The sequence below is a fragment of the Zootoca vivipara genome, chromosome 2 (assembly GCF_965207765.1).
Source record: "Zootoca vivipara chromosome 2, rZooViv2.hap1.1, whole genome shotgun sequence".
In the NCBI taxonomy this organism is placed as follows: Eukaryota; Metazoa; Chordata; class Lepidosauria; order Squamata; family Lacertidae; genus Zootoca; species Zootoca vivipara.
This window is the reverse complement of record NC_142584.1, coordinates 71,251,306-71,268,590: the sequence shown is the minus strand read 5'-3', so window position 1 is coordinate 71,268,590 and position 17,285 is coordinate 71,251,306. Positions and strand designations below refer to the sequence as shown.

The following is a 17,285-nucleotide window of genomic DNA, read 5'->3' as shown; positions in this document are numbered from 1 at the left end:
TTTACGAACATCTCCGTTGAACGGATCGCGTTCGTAAACCGAGGTTCCACTGTAATAAGATTGTGGATCTTATGGCATAGTAGTAGTTGCAATAAACAGCAACTGTTGCAATGTGGGGTTATATGGACAGGCACAGTATTGATTTCAGTTACAGGTGTTGGCAATCCACAGATAAAAAATTTCTTTCTTAAAGTGACGCATATGGCACAGCAGAAGTAAAACAAACTTAATCCATGCTCAGGTGTTATACATGTGAACATTTATACAAACTCATACACAACTATAATCAATCTCAATCTTCAGATCTAAGGTAATAGCAATCCACAGATACAAAATTTATTTCTTAAAGTGACCCAAATAGGGTGGAAGATCAGCAGTGCCTCCTATTCAATGGGACTTACATCTGAGTAAACCTGCTTAGGACTGCAGCAAATGACCAGCACATTAGTTGCACCAAGATGCAAATGCCATAACTAATGTCCATTTCAGTTCCATGAACTCCCCAAACCATGAGCCAATGAAGAGGGGTTCTGAGCAAAGATATATCTAAATCCCTCTCTCATTACCAGCATAGTTTCTGCTGCTGTTGACCTACACTGGGTTCTTCTAGAGTTGAATTTCTTTGTTTTCCTTATTTAAAAAGAGAGGCCCATGAAATTGGATGCAGGAGAAACAGATTTGAACCTCAGCTCAAATTGCTGCCTTACCCTGAATCACAGCAATGTAATTTGGCTTGGGGCAGGGGAGCTCTTAAGACAAAGGCAACCTTTAGGCACACAGACGAAGCTTTTTGTGGCACTGAGGCACTGGTGGTCTGCGTATGAATCCTCTGGACTATTGGAAATTAATCTCATCAGTCTGTGAGGGCCATTTCTTTTTTTTATACCCGGACATGGAGTCCCAGGTCACCAAACAATTTCTGCAGCTAGGAACACCGGATGCTCCATCCAAAACGCTGAAGGAGGCTGTCATTAGCTGGGAGTGAAGACAGGAGGTCTCTTTACTGCTGATAAAAGGCCAAAAGATAAATGCCTTATAAAACAGTCCATCAGCGTGACAGGGATAACACCCTGACAGTTGCAGAATGGAGTTTTTATCAGTGGCTGCTGAAAGCTGGGGTGGATTTGAGGTCTCAGTGCAAGAAACACTGTGGGGAAAAGGTAAGGAAAGCCATACAATGGGGGAATAGAAGGGGAAGAGATGACTTGGGGTCTTGTGGGAAGAGGAAATGTAGAGACCAATTGCCCAGTTTAAATAATAAGCTTAAACAATTGCTTATAGAACTCTGTTTGTGCAGCTCCCATATTCTAGGATTTTTATGCTATCTAAATGCCATAATGTATGCAATGAGTTTCAGGGAAACACATATTTTGATACTGGCAGTTTAGGGAAGTTGCAGAACTTAAAATCACAGACATACAGGTTGTGTACACATGACATTTTATTTTGGAACCAATGGAGCCTGAGTGTTTGCTTTTTCTACAAAGTCCACACACATTCTGAAACAACTACACATTTTTTTTGCCCTGAAAAACACTTCTTAAGAAACTAGTTTCATTCCAAAAATTAAAGCTCATTGTAGATAGATGCAGTCTGCAGAATCAATTTGAAAACAGATGAAAAGAGACAAAGGCAGTCCCAGCGATGGAAGGCTGCATCCACACCCATCCAATGAAGTAGTGGGTGGGCATATACAAAGACTTGAAATCACCACTTCCTTCTTCATTCACCTGGGATATGTGCAGGGAGGGTCAAATCTAGCCCAAGTCATTTTGTTGCCTGGTCAGAGCAGCAAATGAATCCCACCCACACATCCAGGTCAAGATATGCATCCTAAGGCCAGCTGAGTTATTATGATATCACAAGCACCTTTCATGACTAGCAATAAATAAACCACAGTGAAAGTTAACTAACAAACTGCTTTCCTTTCATTACACCCAACAACAATTGTCAGACGCGACAACCTCAGTCTGCCTAAGGATAGCACCAACAACGCAGGCAAGATTTGGCCAAGCAAAGTTCATCTGCTGAGCTTTTTTAATGTAAGCAGATTATGTTTTTTGTTTCTTTTTTCTCACTGATTTTTTTCTTTCCTTGTTAAATATGCTATTTTAAAAAACCAATTAAAGGAAAAATTGTGTGTACTAGAACCAAAACTGGAGAGGTAAAAAAACTTGAATGAGAATTCAGCCCCAATTATTAATTGTTCCCTGGGTTCATTGCTAGTGGTTTAAGCACTGTGTTTTCTAAACCTGACCTACAACAAAACAATAGTGACCTCACTGCATTAGCACTCCCTCATGCTCTTGCCTGTTGTAACAGCGGAAGAAATTATTTGGAGTGAGTTTTTTTAGTGAGGAATAGACACACCCTTAAGTGGGAAGAGGCCAGTGTGGGGGGGAGGAAGGTTCAGAAAACCACATGGTCATGCACAGACAGGAGGCCCCCCAGCAGGTCAGATGGTCTGTGTCATTCCTGTAACTTATTTGTTCCGTGGTACAACATGATAAAATACGAACCTTGGGAAGGTAAATTCCCAGAGAGATTGGCTGCCTGGCACACGTGCAGGAGTCTATCTTTCACCCGTAAAGACAGCAAAACTCCCAAATCCAAGGGTAGCGTCAGGTGGTAGCAATTTTGAATCATTCCCCAGATGTTAACATACATGTCAATACAGAAAGGATCCTTGGTGATTCTGCATTCCAATTTGCTCTCAAGACTTCCACCCCGTTTCTTTGTCGTTCTGGCTAGGCTGAAGCTATAAGAAGGAGCAGCAGCCTATATTTCTAACTTCACATGAAGCAAAACCAGATGCATGAATACCTCTGACATGTCAAATTAGCACTGATGGACAGGATCTGTGCATGAAAGTGTTAGAATGTTACCTATATTAGGCATTGCTTGTTCAAGCTGCCATTTTTCTGTGTCCATTGGATTTCCCAGACACAACAAAATACTTTTCATTATTCTGCATTTGCTAGGGCACACCTGTTTTGCATACACAGCTGCTTTCTCTAATTTGGTAAGTAGCTGTTCTTTGCTATCTCTATCCATCTTCTAAGACTCATATTTTTCAGCGAAAAATTTAAAAAATGCACTTTTACTGCAAGGCTTCTGAACGAAGCAGAAATATAAATCAGAGCAGCAGAGAAAGGGAGGGAATGGGAATAGCATGTGGGAGATGCTGCTGAACAATTATATGCTGGATGGCCAGTCAAAAAAAAAATGTTTTTAAAAAAACACCAATAAATCCTGACCTGACTATATTCCCCACATTCCAGAATCATTTGTGGATGAGTTAATTTCTCTCTCATCATCTTGGCTCAGCTCTTAGTAATTCTGCACACCTCCTTGTCCAGTCAGAAATTTCAGCAAAGGCAAAGTAGCAACTAATCAAATCTAAAGCCAAGTATGAAGAGTTAATACTTCCCAGAGTATGAAGAGTTAATGACCAAGGTGACTCATCATTCATAGGCAACATTTCAGGAGTGATTTGCACCCCACTGGTGAAGAATGTAAGGCCAAAAAGGAACCTCTGGGTATTTGGGGGAGGAACAAGGGAGATAAAATGCATAAATGACCCAAGGTGACTTGCAGTGTGGTTTGAAATGGTTCATTATCAACAAACGAAACTGAGTTGTAAAATCTTAAGAGAGACATTGCTCTCATCTTTGTAAACCAAGAAAATCCTTAATAAAAATGATTTTAAAAAAAAGAAGCCTTTCCACAACCATTCAATGGGCGCTTGTAAGGTGACATGATGCCATGAGAAGGAAAAACGCCACATATATCGGAAAGCATGGACGATTTGGATCATTTACTTCAGAGAAAGGAAGGGGCTATTTATTGACACAAATGGATTTAAAAGAGATTAGATGATGATTAGCAAATATTTCTATGATGCTTGTAGTATATAGAAATCATGTACAGTCCTTAGCACATCCAACACTTGAAAACCTCTTCAATATAATCCTATTTCACTAGTCCATGACTAGCATATGATTTAAACTTAAGTTTAAATAGCCCACTATCTTGGTCCAGGCTGAACATTCTGTCTACTAGTAAACCACACTGGCCCTAATGATTATAATGTCTGGCACCATGCAAGGAGTACCGTACTTTACCATTCTTACAACAGTCCGTCACTCATTTCCACACACCGCTCATGGATTTGATGAAAAGGTCTGTCAATAAAAGTACCTGTGCATCCTCATGGGTTTAATATCTGAGAGCCTCCACTACTACATCAGATCTCTAAATTTGAGGCTGGCCATTTATTTAGCCATTAAAGTTTATGGGCCAGCAACTGGGTCTGAATTCTATAGCCGCTTCAACGGGAGGATATGCACTCACTAGCTAAAAACCCTGCTTTACACAGAGAGGGAGTTCCTATAAAGCATGCCAGATACTAGACCCTTCTCTGCTTAGCTGCAGCTGTAAACAATAAAACAAACACTTTGGGTGTTTCTCCCTGGCTGTAATCCCCATCGTAATGTGAAGGCATGCAGATAGTGGGCTCAGAACGGAAGCCATTTGCGGAGCTGAAACTGTGAACACCATCTGTAGTGGCGACCACTTGCTTTCCCACAGTCAAATGGGACTTTCAACTGAGCGGAAGAAGAAATGGAGATGTCATTCCATAGATTGGCTGGAACACAGCCGTTCTGTACTGGTCTCCATAGATGCCAAGGGAGAACCTACAACTGCAACAGCTGCTCCTGCTTCTCGGTTTGGCTTCCTTCCTGCATAGGTTGTGTTTTTACTGAACATGATTGTTCAAACTAGGGCAGCAAGCAAGAATGGGCCATTCTGCTCCTCCCCATCCTCCAATCCACTGGAATTTCCCCCCTCACTAACGTGCCTGTATGTGGGCCCCTCTCCCTAAACTCCCAGTTGTGTAGTCTCCTCACAATAAACAGCCCCTCTTTGCCACACATCTGGAATGGGTTTGATAGTCTCCACATTATAATTTCCAATAAAAGGGAAGTTATTTCATGCTTCACTGCCAAGACTTGTAAGACACACTGCTCCCATCCTCTCCATGTCTGTCAAACTAAGATTAGGATATAACAGGGGAGCAGGCTATTAAAGCAGCAAATGAAAAAGTGGATGGGGTCACAACTCAGTGGGGGTCTCTGCAAACCCGACTATTAAAACCCAAATAATCATTGCCCCCTGCCAAAAAACCACAACATACTATTGCGGATTAGATAGTGGTAGGTGTGTTGCATGTGGAAATCTCCTTCACACATTATATTAATATTTGCTGGCATCTTGGGAGAAGGTGGAGGAATGCGCCTTAAGGGCGTGAAGTCAAACCGTTGGAGAGTTACAGCGCCTGCTGTGGCTGTAGAGGTCGATACAGGAGAGAAATGCTTTGTTGCTGCTGGGGCAGATGATGGTGTCTGGTTGTGCTGCTGCAGATGCACCATGATGTTTTTGTCTGCACTCCTAGCATTTATTCCTCCATTATCACTGCTGTGGATACACAACCTGTCTCCAGGTGCTGCAAGGGATTCCCACATGATTCCCACATGGCGGGGCTGATGTTGCCAGCTTTCATGTCCCACATGTAAACATCTTTGTAATGTAGAGTTGGTCTGCCAACAGGCCTGATGCTCCCTGTAAAGCACGTCCTTGGGGATTCTGCCATCTTCCATTCTGTGGACATGACCAAGATAGCGCAGACATTGTTGAGACAGGAATTATAGAATTGTAGAGCTGGAAGGGACCACAAGGGTTATCTAGTCCAACACCCCGCAATATAGGAATCGTTTGCCCAACATGGAGCTCAAAGCCATGATCCTGAATGTGAACATGCTGGAATATGGGCTTGGTAAAGCACATCCATGTTTGAGACTCTGTCTTGCCATGTGATGTCCAAAATCTTCCTGATGCAGTGCTTGCAGAAGCCATTGAGCATCGTTCCTGATGCTTGTTAAGTTGCCTACAACTCACTTCCATAAAGCAGTGTGCTCAACATGCAAGCCTGGTAGACCTTCATCTTGTCATTACTGTATTAATATTGACAATTGCATTTATATCCCACCTTTCCTTCCCAGAGCTCCAGGTGGTTCTTCCCCTCCCAGTTTTATGCTCACAACAACATTGTGAGTTAAGTCAGCAATAGGCTGAACCCCCAACATTAGCAGCTTCTTTCTACTGCTCCATCCGTTTTCTTAGCTCTCAGAGTCCTTAATCCCCTCCCAAATACTTCCCTTAAAATCCCTCTCCTTTGCTTTTGATGGAGTTTATTTTAAAAGCCCAACATCCCCCCCACCCCACCCCACATCCCAGTTTTGTTTTCTTTAGCTGTGTCATTTATTTCCAGTTGACTCTTTGCTTATTTGCATTAGGCTCTGTAATTATTTCTCAAGAGAATCTGGCTGGGCTCTGACAGGGCCGAAGTCACCTGATCCTGTGAGAGACCAGAGACACAGAAAACCATTTATAACCCAGTTGGGGATCACAACAAGTATCCTGTCAACAGAAAGGGATTGCAAGTGGGGAGGGGAAACACAAACAAGTGACGTGTGAAGGAGAAGCAAAAGCAGCGAAAACAACAATTCCCAGGAATGGGATGATGAGAGAGGACTCTTAATGGGTTATAAATAAAGTAAAGTGTGTGTTGACATCAAGGAAGAAAAGAAGTAAATGTGGCACAGATTGCTTGAAGTGAAAATCTGCCCACTTCCTCAGTCTTAAAATGAGTCAACAGCTCCCGCATGCAAAAATGGGTAGCTACAGTTGTAATGTGGTGTATTTTACTTCTGTAGCACCACCTGAGCTACAGGAACTGGGCAATTTACAAATGTACAGAAGGAAATGTGGGAAAGGAAACAATAGAAGCATAACATCATTAGACTTCACCATATCAACTGAGGGGGAAGACTATCCCCCTTTGTGGAAGAATATAACAACATCAGTAAGCCTCATCCCAATGGTCATGGGACTGTTGTAACCCTAAGCAGATGGGGGCTCATTTATTTTTCCTTACAGGGAGAAAAGCAGCTGGAAGAGAGTTAATTCTGAGAGGGAGTGTTGTGTATTAATTCAAATATTCTGTAATCTGGCGGGAGTACTGTCCATTTGTCTGTTTAAAGGGGACAAACACAATCCTCAGCATGATTGGGTCCCGCCGGAAAGTTAGTGTGTTATTGGTTCCTGTCTAAATGTATCCTTCTTCACCCAAGCCTTGTTCCTATAAATACAGCTTCCCTTTACCCCAATCCCTAGTCCTGTTTTGCACTGAATAAAGAACTGTTCTCTTGAAGATGCGTATCTGGACTTCTTAAGCCACGACACAACAGGGAGAATGGCCAATGAGACCAGTATTAAAACACACCTGTCTCCTCCCACCATTACTCTTCTCCTGATTGCAGCCCTTTAGATCTTAGGTTGTTTTTTAAAAACAACAACTCAGAAATGGAAAAGTGACAGAGAACACCATGCAACACTCTCAGGATGGTGTGCAAAGAGCCTCCATACAGACAAAGGAGTGCTCCTCACAAAGAAATGGCACTCCATACATGCTGAGAAGCATGTGGCTTGGGGGAGGATAGATCCCTCTCATCCTCTCACCCATAGCTGTGCCCTTGGCTTTGGAGTCATGTTCGAAATCTGGCATTTCTTACCTATTTCATTACCTACAGACAGGCGCTGGACTCCTGCATTACACTTCTTGCCTGACTTCTGGCCTCCAGGGAGAGCATTTGGGCATGCTGCCCCTATTTTTACAACACCGTTTTATGGTATTTGGTTAGCAGGCCCTGGGGGTGGACATCAGCAAATTTAAATGCATGGCAATTGTTCTTATTTCCAGATGTGGCATAGCTGGAAGCTCACTGGGCAGAACAGTCTGTCCTTTGCCGTCATGGCCACTGCCTTTCTGTCTCAGGAGAACTTTATAGTACTGAAATGAATTTCATTGCCAGAATATTCCTTTCAAGTGGTTTATAACATGGTCTTGTGCTCTTTGGTATATTATTTAGTTCTGCCTCGCTCCCAAAGGCTCAAAATGGCTCTGCTCGTTATTTATCATAAGAGATTGCCTCTGCACCAGCTTTCGCCAACCTGGTGCCCTCAGATGTTTTGGACTACAACTCCCACCATCCCTAATCACTAGCCCCTCCTACCATAACTTGTAAAGCTGGTCATTACCTTGCAGTCTTACACCACATGGAACCTCCCCATGTCAGAACACAGAGGGCTGGAATTGAGAAGCTCAGCACTAAACGGGGAAAAACTAAAACTGAGATGACAGAGGTAGAAGGGGTTAACCATCAGAAAGAGGCCATGTGAAACATTTGTAGCAGCATGATAAAATGCAGTGTGTGTATGGCAAAGAGCAAATATTCTTAAATTGGCTATATTTTTGAGAGCAACAAGCATCAAACACCCAATCAGAATAAAGAAATCACTTCAGGCAGAAAGATCACATTATACACACACACCTAGGCTTACGTACTACTTCCCCAAATCCACAGAATAAAACAAAAGCAAAATAATACAAACAGCATACTAAGGCACCCACCAGACACTTAAGCACAGCTAGAGAATCAATAAATGTCCTCTGCACAGAAGAGAGCAAAAGCCCTGTTCATTTGGGCACTACCTTTAACATGAAATTAAGCAAATTAGCCAGTCATGCCCTACAAACAAGCAGCCTATCCCCCTCTCTGAAAATTTCAGTTCCCACTGGCAGGAACAGGAGCTAGGAAGACAAGTGTAACCCTTCTTAATACGCTAGGGACTGATTCCAGTCATTCCCAGCAAAACTTCTTAGATAGCAGCTGCCAGCAGCTTGGCAAGGCCCCTTTCTCCTGCTGTGCATATGGCATCCAGTCTCAGTGTTTGGAGGGTTATTACTAGCACTGTGTGTTTGTTTGTGTTTGTGTGTGTGTGTGTGTGTGTGTGAATGTGTGTGTGCACACACACAGAGAGAGAGAAAGAAAGAGAGACATCTTACAGCTGTTTTCCGAAGTGTGGAAGACTCTTCCCTTCTTCCTCAATCCCATGGATTAACACAGAACACACACATGCACAAATGAAGGGCAAAAAATAAGAAACATAAACCAGCCTGGGACCTGGATTTCTTAGCAATCTATCCAATGCAACCCAAACCCTTATGAATATAATTATCTAATTGTTCCAAGAACTGTGGTTTTTTTAAAAAGTGCACAGCACTGTGATGGATGTTAAAGCTACTAAAGCTTGCTCTTGTTTTGTTCTTTTCTTCTACTTCTACTTCTTCTTTGGCAATCACTCATAGCCAAGTAAGATTGTCTTCCATAAGCACGGTTTTAACAATGAGTCCGTAAGTGACTGTGGAGGCCAATTCTGGATCCACACGTCCTTCCACAGTGGGGACATACGGTAGGTTTCTGGGCAGGAGTTGATCACGGTGTGGATTTGCCAAGGGTGCCTTCCTCCTAGCATGTTTCTCCCTTGTGTCCTGAGTTTGAGTGTCTTCAAAGCCCATGACACCTTTGGTAAAGGCTGTTCTCCAACTGGAGCGCTCGCAGGCCAGTGTTTCCCAGTTGTCAGTGTTTATACTACATTTTTTAAGATTTGACTTGAGACAAGTCTTTAAACCTATTTTGTTGACCACCAGCATTACGCTTTCCATTTTTAAGTTTGGTATAGAGTAGTTGCTTTGGAAGATGAGCATCAGGCATCCGCACAACATGACCAGTCCAACGAAGTTGATGTTAAAGAATCATTGCTTTAACACTGGTGATCTTTGCTTCTTCCAGTACACTGATATTAGTTTGCCTGTCTTCCCAAGTGATGTGTAAAAATTTTCAGAGACACCACTGATGGAATCTTTCGAGGAGTTGGAGATGGTGTTTATAAGTGGTCCATGTTTCACAAGTGTATAGTAAGGTTGGTAGTACAATAGCTTTGTAAACAAGCATTTTGGTTTCCCTGTGAATGTCCCAGTCCTCAAACATTCTGCAGTTCAATCGGGAGAAAGCCACACTCGCAGAGCTCAGGTGATGCTGGATTTCGGCATCAATGTTGGCCCATGTGGAAAGATAACTGTCTAGGTAAGAGAAGTGATTGACATTTTCCAACATTGCACCATTGAGTTAGATTTGTGGCGCTGCAAAGGGGTTATTTTGTACTTGTTGGTGCAGCACTTGGTTTTTTTGGATGTTGAGTGATAGGTCAAGCTTTTCATAAGCTTCTGCAAAGATATTTAGGATGGTTTGGAGGTCATCCTCTGAGCGTGCGCACACTACAGTGGTACCTCGGTTTATGAACACAATTGGTTCCGGAAGTCTGTTCATAAACTGAAGCGTTCATAAACTGAAGCGAACTTTCCCATTGAAAGTAATGGAAAGTGGATTAATCCGTTCCAGATGGTCCGCGGGGTACTTAAACTGAAGCGTTCATAAACTGAAGTGAACTTTCCCATTGAAAGTAATGGAAAGTGAATTAATCCGTTCCAGATGGGTCCGCGGAGTACTTAAACTGAAGCGTTCATAAACTGAAGCATGGGTGTAATTGGTTCTGGAAGTCTGTTCATAAACTGAAGCGTTCATAAACTGAAGCGAACTTTCCCATTAAAAGTAATGGAAAATTAATTAATCCGTTCCAGATGGGTCCGTGGCGTTCATAAACCGAAAATTCATAAACCGAGGTGTTCATAAACCGAGGTTCCACTGTATGTTGTCATCAGCATACTGAAGCTCTATGACGGAAGTTACGGGAACCTTACTCTTTCCTTTCAGCCTGCTCAGATTGAAGAGCTTTCCATGTGTTCGATATATGATTTCTACTCCGGTGGAGAGTTTCCCTTTGACAAAGTGTAGGATCATGGCAATGAAAATAAAAAGAGAAACCTGAACATAAGAAAATCCTGCTAGATCAGGCCAAAGGCCAATCTAGCCCAGCATCCTGTTCTCACAGTGGCCAACCCTGTTGCCTATTGAGGGGGGGGGAGGCACATAAGCAGGACCTGAGTGCAAAAGCACACACTCCCCAGCAACTGACATTTAGAGGTATTCTACCTCCAACAGTGAAGGTAGACTATGACCATTTTGGCTAGCAGCCATTGACCCCCACACTCCATAAATTTATCTAAACCTCTTTTATGTTAGTGGCCATCACTGTCTCCCGTGGGAGCAAGTTCTGATACCTGAATGTCATTACCTGGGACTCAGGTGAATGTCATGATCCACTGGGGTCAACCCAGCAGGCAGGCATTTCTGAGCATACATTTCTCTCATACACTGCTTTCACAGGTCTAATATTTCTGCTTTGAATCCGTTTCTACTGAACAATAGCTTACAATCCGCTATCAGCAGCTAGCAGGACACCAAGGAGAGGTTGTGCCGATTAGGAACACAGGAGATCTGCCAAGTCCCTTCAGGCTAGCTGGAAAGTGAAGTACAGAGTACCCCTATACTGACATGCTCTCACCCTCTGTCACAGAACATGCTTCTGGTACACTACTGACCTCAGCCTGCTAAGTGCTGAGCCTGCGTAAACATGTTATCAATCACAACCACAATATATCTGTGCCATTGTCCTGCATAAAGATATACCTAGCTAAGCAGAGATTTTTCATGCAACTCAACCTGTCTTTTTGCTAACAAGCAGGACCTCGCTTATCAGCTTCACATACCAGAAAGGTAAAGTAGCCTTGAAAAGACTAGAAGCTCCAAACTGACCGCTTCATGTAACAAACTACCAAAAATGCAACATTTTGCATGAGACAGAAAAATAGTGAATTCATAAACTTTGTCCAGAACTATTTGTTGCCATGGTACAGCTAGTAGAGCGCACTTTAGAAGTGAACAAGCGGAGTCCACAAGCTGTCCACGCATTCTATTATCAAAACATGTTGCTGAAAGGGATCGTTCACGAGCTAACCATGCAAAGAGAATGTTATAAAAGCATACTGAATTTTGAATTCAGGGTCCAGAATTTCAAGCATTCCTCTGGATCATTTATTCTTACTGCAGTCTGCAATAAATCTGAACTCTTTCCACAATGCTGCTGTCTTTATTTGGCTAAAGAGGACCGGTGTATTTCCAGACCCCCTTTGTAAGGTAACAGTTTCACGGTTTAAGAAATACTTCATCTGTCCTGAATCTTCCAGCATTCAGCTTCATCAGATAGATGCCCATAGTCAGGGTGGATAAAAATCAATGATTTTTAAAAAAAAATCAAAAAAATCGGATTTTTTTGATTTAAATCGGATTTTTTTGATTTAAATCGATTTTTTTTATTTAAATTGGATTTTTTTTAAATAAAATGCTTTTTGAGGAAAACATATTACCATCCAAAGGTTATTCCATCATGAAATAAAGATTAGTTTTTTAATTTTGTAGTATAAGGTTGTATATGTTTAATTTTGGGGGTAAATAAATTCCATTAATCCATTCACAATGTCATGCTCTTCCAGAGGTTTTTGTAAGATTATTGGGCAGTTTCTCTCCCTACAAGATATTATCACAGGTGCTTGGTTTACTTTTGCAGTTCTCAAAACTGAATTTGACTCAGCAGAGATCACATGCCTCTTCTTCACAGCAAAAATGTTATAACATGAACAGAGTTGAGAAAAAGACCTTAATCCTATTGTTCTACAAACGTATGAATACAGAATCAACCCCTTCAGTGCTAAGTTTCAAGAAGTTCAGTGAATAGAATAGAAACAATATTTTTCTGATTGTTTGGAGTGGACAATATTTAAGTTTTTCATGTGTAGGCTGGGCTGACAGTCTAAGTTTCTTAAAATATATATATATTGTTTTTGTTTAGCCAAATTAGTTAACAAACATGGGTGTTTGTTTAAGCAAATAACATTTGCTGAAATGTTATTGTTTCAGTTGAATAAATCTATTTAAATTGTTATTATTAAGGTAATGATTATTTTTCTCCTTCCTAAGTACAACAGTAAAGTTGTCCAAATATGAATGATTAACCTATTAAACTGGGGATAAAAAAACTAATATGAAAAGTTGTTATTCTAAAAATCTTCATCTACTTGCATATTAAAGTTATACCAGCAAGAATTAGACTTTATGATTTAAATCAACTATGATTTAAATCAAGCCTTACTGACTAGTGATTTAAATCGTGATTTAAATCGTGATTTAAATCAGTTTGATTTAAATCAAATCCACCCTGCCACAAGTTGTAGTGTTATGAGAGAGGGAAATTATGCATGCCATGTATAATTTTATAAACTTCTATGATGTCACCTTTCATTCACCTTTTATCTAAACTAGCAAACCCCAAGTGCTACAACCTTTCCCCATAAGGGAGTTGTGTTCTAGCCCCATGATCATTTTGGTTGCCCTTTTCTGGACCTTTTCCAACTCTTCAGTATCTTTTTTTAGGTGAGGCAACCAGAACTGTATACAGTATTTCATATGCAGTTCCAACACAGATTTGTATAACGGCATTAGACAAGGGAGAATGATATCTGTATTGAATCCACATCATATGTATCCATTGTCTGGGAAGGTCCTTAGATGTACAAGATTAGGGCTAAAATACAAGAGTTGGGCAAATGCATGTGCCTTGTCTGCTCTCCACTGTGCAGTTGGCTGTCATTCTACTCCTATAGACTAATAGGACTCTCAGCAATAATAAGCACCAGAAGAGGCCACTTCAAAAGAAGACATATATTTTTCTATTATTAAACAGAAATAATACTTTCCTGTCTCAGAATAGCACTGGCACAGGCTCTCATGCTTTTGTTGTTTCAGAAAACTTCCTCTCCTTGAATAGGGAGGTTTGTGTTAATCTGGCAAGACTTTCCTCCTGCTCAAGTGTTTTCATATAGAGATTAATGCAGTAGAAGAATGGGTGAGGGTCAACTGCAACAGTGAGGTTCAGGGATTATGCCCAATACCTCTCCAGAGTGCAATAACACTCAAAAATTCATTCTCTCGGGGAAAAGAATGATGGCATCATGGAGCGCTATAACACATCTACCACATAATCTTCTGAGAAAAGGTATATTTACGTATAACCAAAGACTTCACTGCAGCCACCATACACCAGAATTTTGAGTCTGGAGAGCTTCTTGAATTTGATTACCTTTGTTACATTTGGAAAGGGTTTGTTGTGCAAATTACTTACTGCTAATTCCTACAGCTTCTGGAGCAGTATGATTGGTCTACCAAGAAAAGTGGTAGGCAACCTAAGGCCCGGGGGCCGGATGCAGCCCAATCGCCTTCTCAATCCGGCCCACAGACGGTCCAGGAATCAGTGTGTTTTTACATAAGTAGAATGTGTCCTTTTATTTAAAATGCATCTCTGGGTTATTTGTGGGGCATAGGAATTCGTTCATTATTTTTTTCAAAATATAGTCTGGCCCACCACATGGTCTGAGGGACAGTGGACCGGCCCACGGCTGAAAAAGGTTGCTGACCCCTGACCAAGAATATAGGAAGAGCCTGAATGGAGCAGGCTTAAAGGCTCATCTGATCCAGCATCCTGGCCAAATATTTTAGTGCATAGATTCATCTATCAGTGGCTTTAATATCTGCTGTTCATTAGAACAGTTACATTTTTCTACCAATATGAATGAATCCTTTTGTGGGGATTCAAGATCAGGGTGCATCAAGCACAATCTGGTTGTGCCACATTAACTAAGGACAAAAGGAGATACAAGAGGGACCTGTAACAAAATGTTGCAGTGTGGACTGCTTCTGTTTAATGCCCTACTCAGCCAGCCATGTCTTGTTTCAGGATACAGTTGTGCCTTGGTTGTCAAATGGAATCTGTTCTGGAAGTCCGTTCAACTTCCAAAAACTTTCAACAACCAAGGTGCGGCTTCCGATTGGCTGCAGGAGCTTCCCACACTCAATCAGAAGCCGCGGAAGCCGCGTTGGATGTTTGGCTTCCAAAGAATGTTTGCAAACCAGCGTTCAGGAGCCAAAACGTTCAACTCACAAGGCATTCAGGATCCAAGGTTCAACTGTATTCTATTATCTCACGCCAGTTTTCCACCCTGTCCTCTCCCATCACTCAACATTGTGACCACTGACCATGATAAGTCTTCATTGGGTTGGGCTTCCCCACTGAATATTGCTGGTACTTCAGCAAACCTTGGGACTCCCCCAAGCCTGCTGCAGTCTCCCTCTTGGACATGAGTTGTGCTGTTTCAGGTGACATGAAGTCTGCACGCAGAGAATGAGTTTACTATTAGTATATAATATTATGAGGATGTACATCAAGGCCCAGGCACATTTCATTCACTATGACCATGGCCACATCTAGTAAAACATTACCCTTACTAGAAGTGCTAAGCAGTTGGGGGAAAGTTATATTGATTGGGTGATTGTAAAGATGTTGTTGCAGGGCAGCTGTTGTGATTGTCTTCCTCCGATTGGCAAAAACATGCATATTTGAAAGGGTATGCATGCCTGAGCACTGATTTTTAGTACCAGCTCTACTGGAATTCCTGGATATCAGTGGTACTGTAGTTCTGTTTTTTCTTTTAAAAAATTGGATTGTTTTATTGTATTCATTTTCTATTGTAATCTGCATTGCTATTTTACGATGAAAGGTAGTCTATAAATGTTTTTTAAAATAAATAAAAGACTGTGAAGCAATTATCACTTGTGTTTCCTTGCTGGTTATCAACAGGGCCTCGTCTGGGTGACTTGCTGAACCAAAGGCAACATCAAAGATGTTTACAGGCTGCACTGTATAAATCAGTGTTTGATGGCTGAGCTATAAGAGGCCCACAACTCTTTTGCTTCAGCGTGGAGCCTGAAGTTTCAACACTGTTCTACAAATAATGGAACCACAGAGGGGGTAGAGGGAAGTCAGGGGATTGGAGAAATCCCATAGTTCGGTACTATATTAAATGTACAAACATTATGCAAAATGATACAGTTGTTCAAATTTTTATTTTTTATTTCTTACTGTTTATTGTTATGTTTGTTATAATGAAAACCAATAAAAATATTATTTTAAAAAAATCAACACTGTTCTACAACAATCAAAAGAATGGTCTCTCTCTTCATCACTCCATTTACCAGTAAGCAAGGAAAGCCTGGGCTTTCTGCCCAGAGTTCCTCCACATATAGGCAGCGAGGACTCACACTCGCATTTATCCAGGCCTGTTGCTACCAGGTCTCAACAGACCTGAGCAACTATGCAAAGAGCCACTACTTCTAGTTTCATGGTGCTGCTGACATATCCCTTCTGCAAAATCTCTTCTTAGCTTTTGAGAAGGTTTCATGCTACCCGCTTCTCCCTGCTGCATTATTGTGTCACCATGGCACTTTGGGAAAAGACAAGAACCTGGCTCTGATTAAAGAGCCTCCCTTTTCACCTAATAACATGAACATATAGCCTGATCTGCTACTGGCATGGCAGACGGGTGATTGCCAAGGGCCTCACATAGTCTGGGAAACCATAGCGCAAGCATGAAAACTCATGGGAATCGGTAACTCTAATCAAATGCATTGGGCCACTGCTGCTTATCTAGAAGGCAGGGGCAAGGCACCGGGAGCTCAGTGCAGTGTTGGCTTACAGTGGAGCCAATCCACTGCTTCCAATACTGTACCCAAACTGTACCTACACTGCCTTGCCTTTTGGTAAGAGGCAGGCTGGAGAGCAACAGAGCCCCACCTGCCGGTTCTGTTTCATCTTCCACTACACTATCGCTACAGTCCATCCACTGAAGATTGTTCCTCGCCTTTGAGAAGCTCCATGAAGTGCACAGATTAAGCTGGATTGTGAACAAGTGGGAATTCTAGAGAGATTAGGATCAGAAGAACAAAAGGAAACTGTGTATCATTAGTCAGCAATATTTATGTGTGTACAGTGGAACCTCGGTTTATGAACACCTCGGTTTATGAATTTTCGGTTTATGAACGCCGCGGACCCGTCTGGAACGGATTAATTCATTTTCCATTACTTTCAATGGGAAAGTTCGCTTCAGTTTATGAACGCTTCAGTTTATGAACAGACTTCCGGAACCAATTGCACCCATGCTTCAGTTTATGAACGCTTCAGTTTAAGTACTCCGCGGACCCGTCTGGAACGGATTAATCCACTTTCCATTACTTTCAATGGGAAAGTTCGCTTCAGTTTATGAATGCTTCAGTTTAAGTACTCCGCGGACTGTCTGGAACAGATTAATCCACTTTCCATTACTTTCAATGAGAAAGTTTGCTTCGATTTATGAACGCTTCAGTTTATGAACAGACTTCCGGAACCAATTGTGTTCATAAACCGAGGTACCACTGTAGTTCACTCAAGTTAGGATTACTGCAGGGCATTTGGGATACAAGAAATTAATCCACCTA

General features: G+C 41.7%; 1 protein-coding gene across 1 annotated transcript in view; it reads right to left on the bottom strand.

Annotated features, from left to right (window-relative positions):
• Positions 1 to 17,285, bottom strand: part of SEMA3G (semaphorin 3G) — an 82,386-nt gene that overhangs the window by 49,472 nt on the left and 15,629 nt on the right. The window lies entirely within an intron of this gene.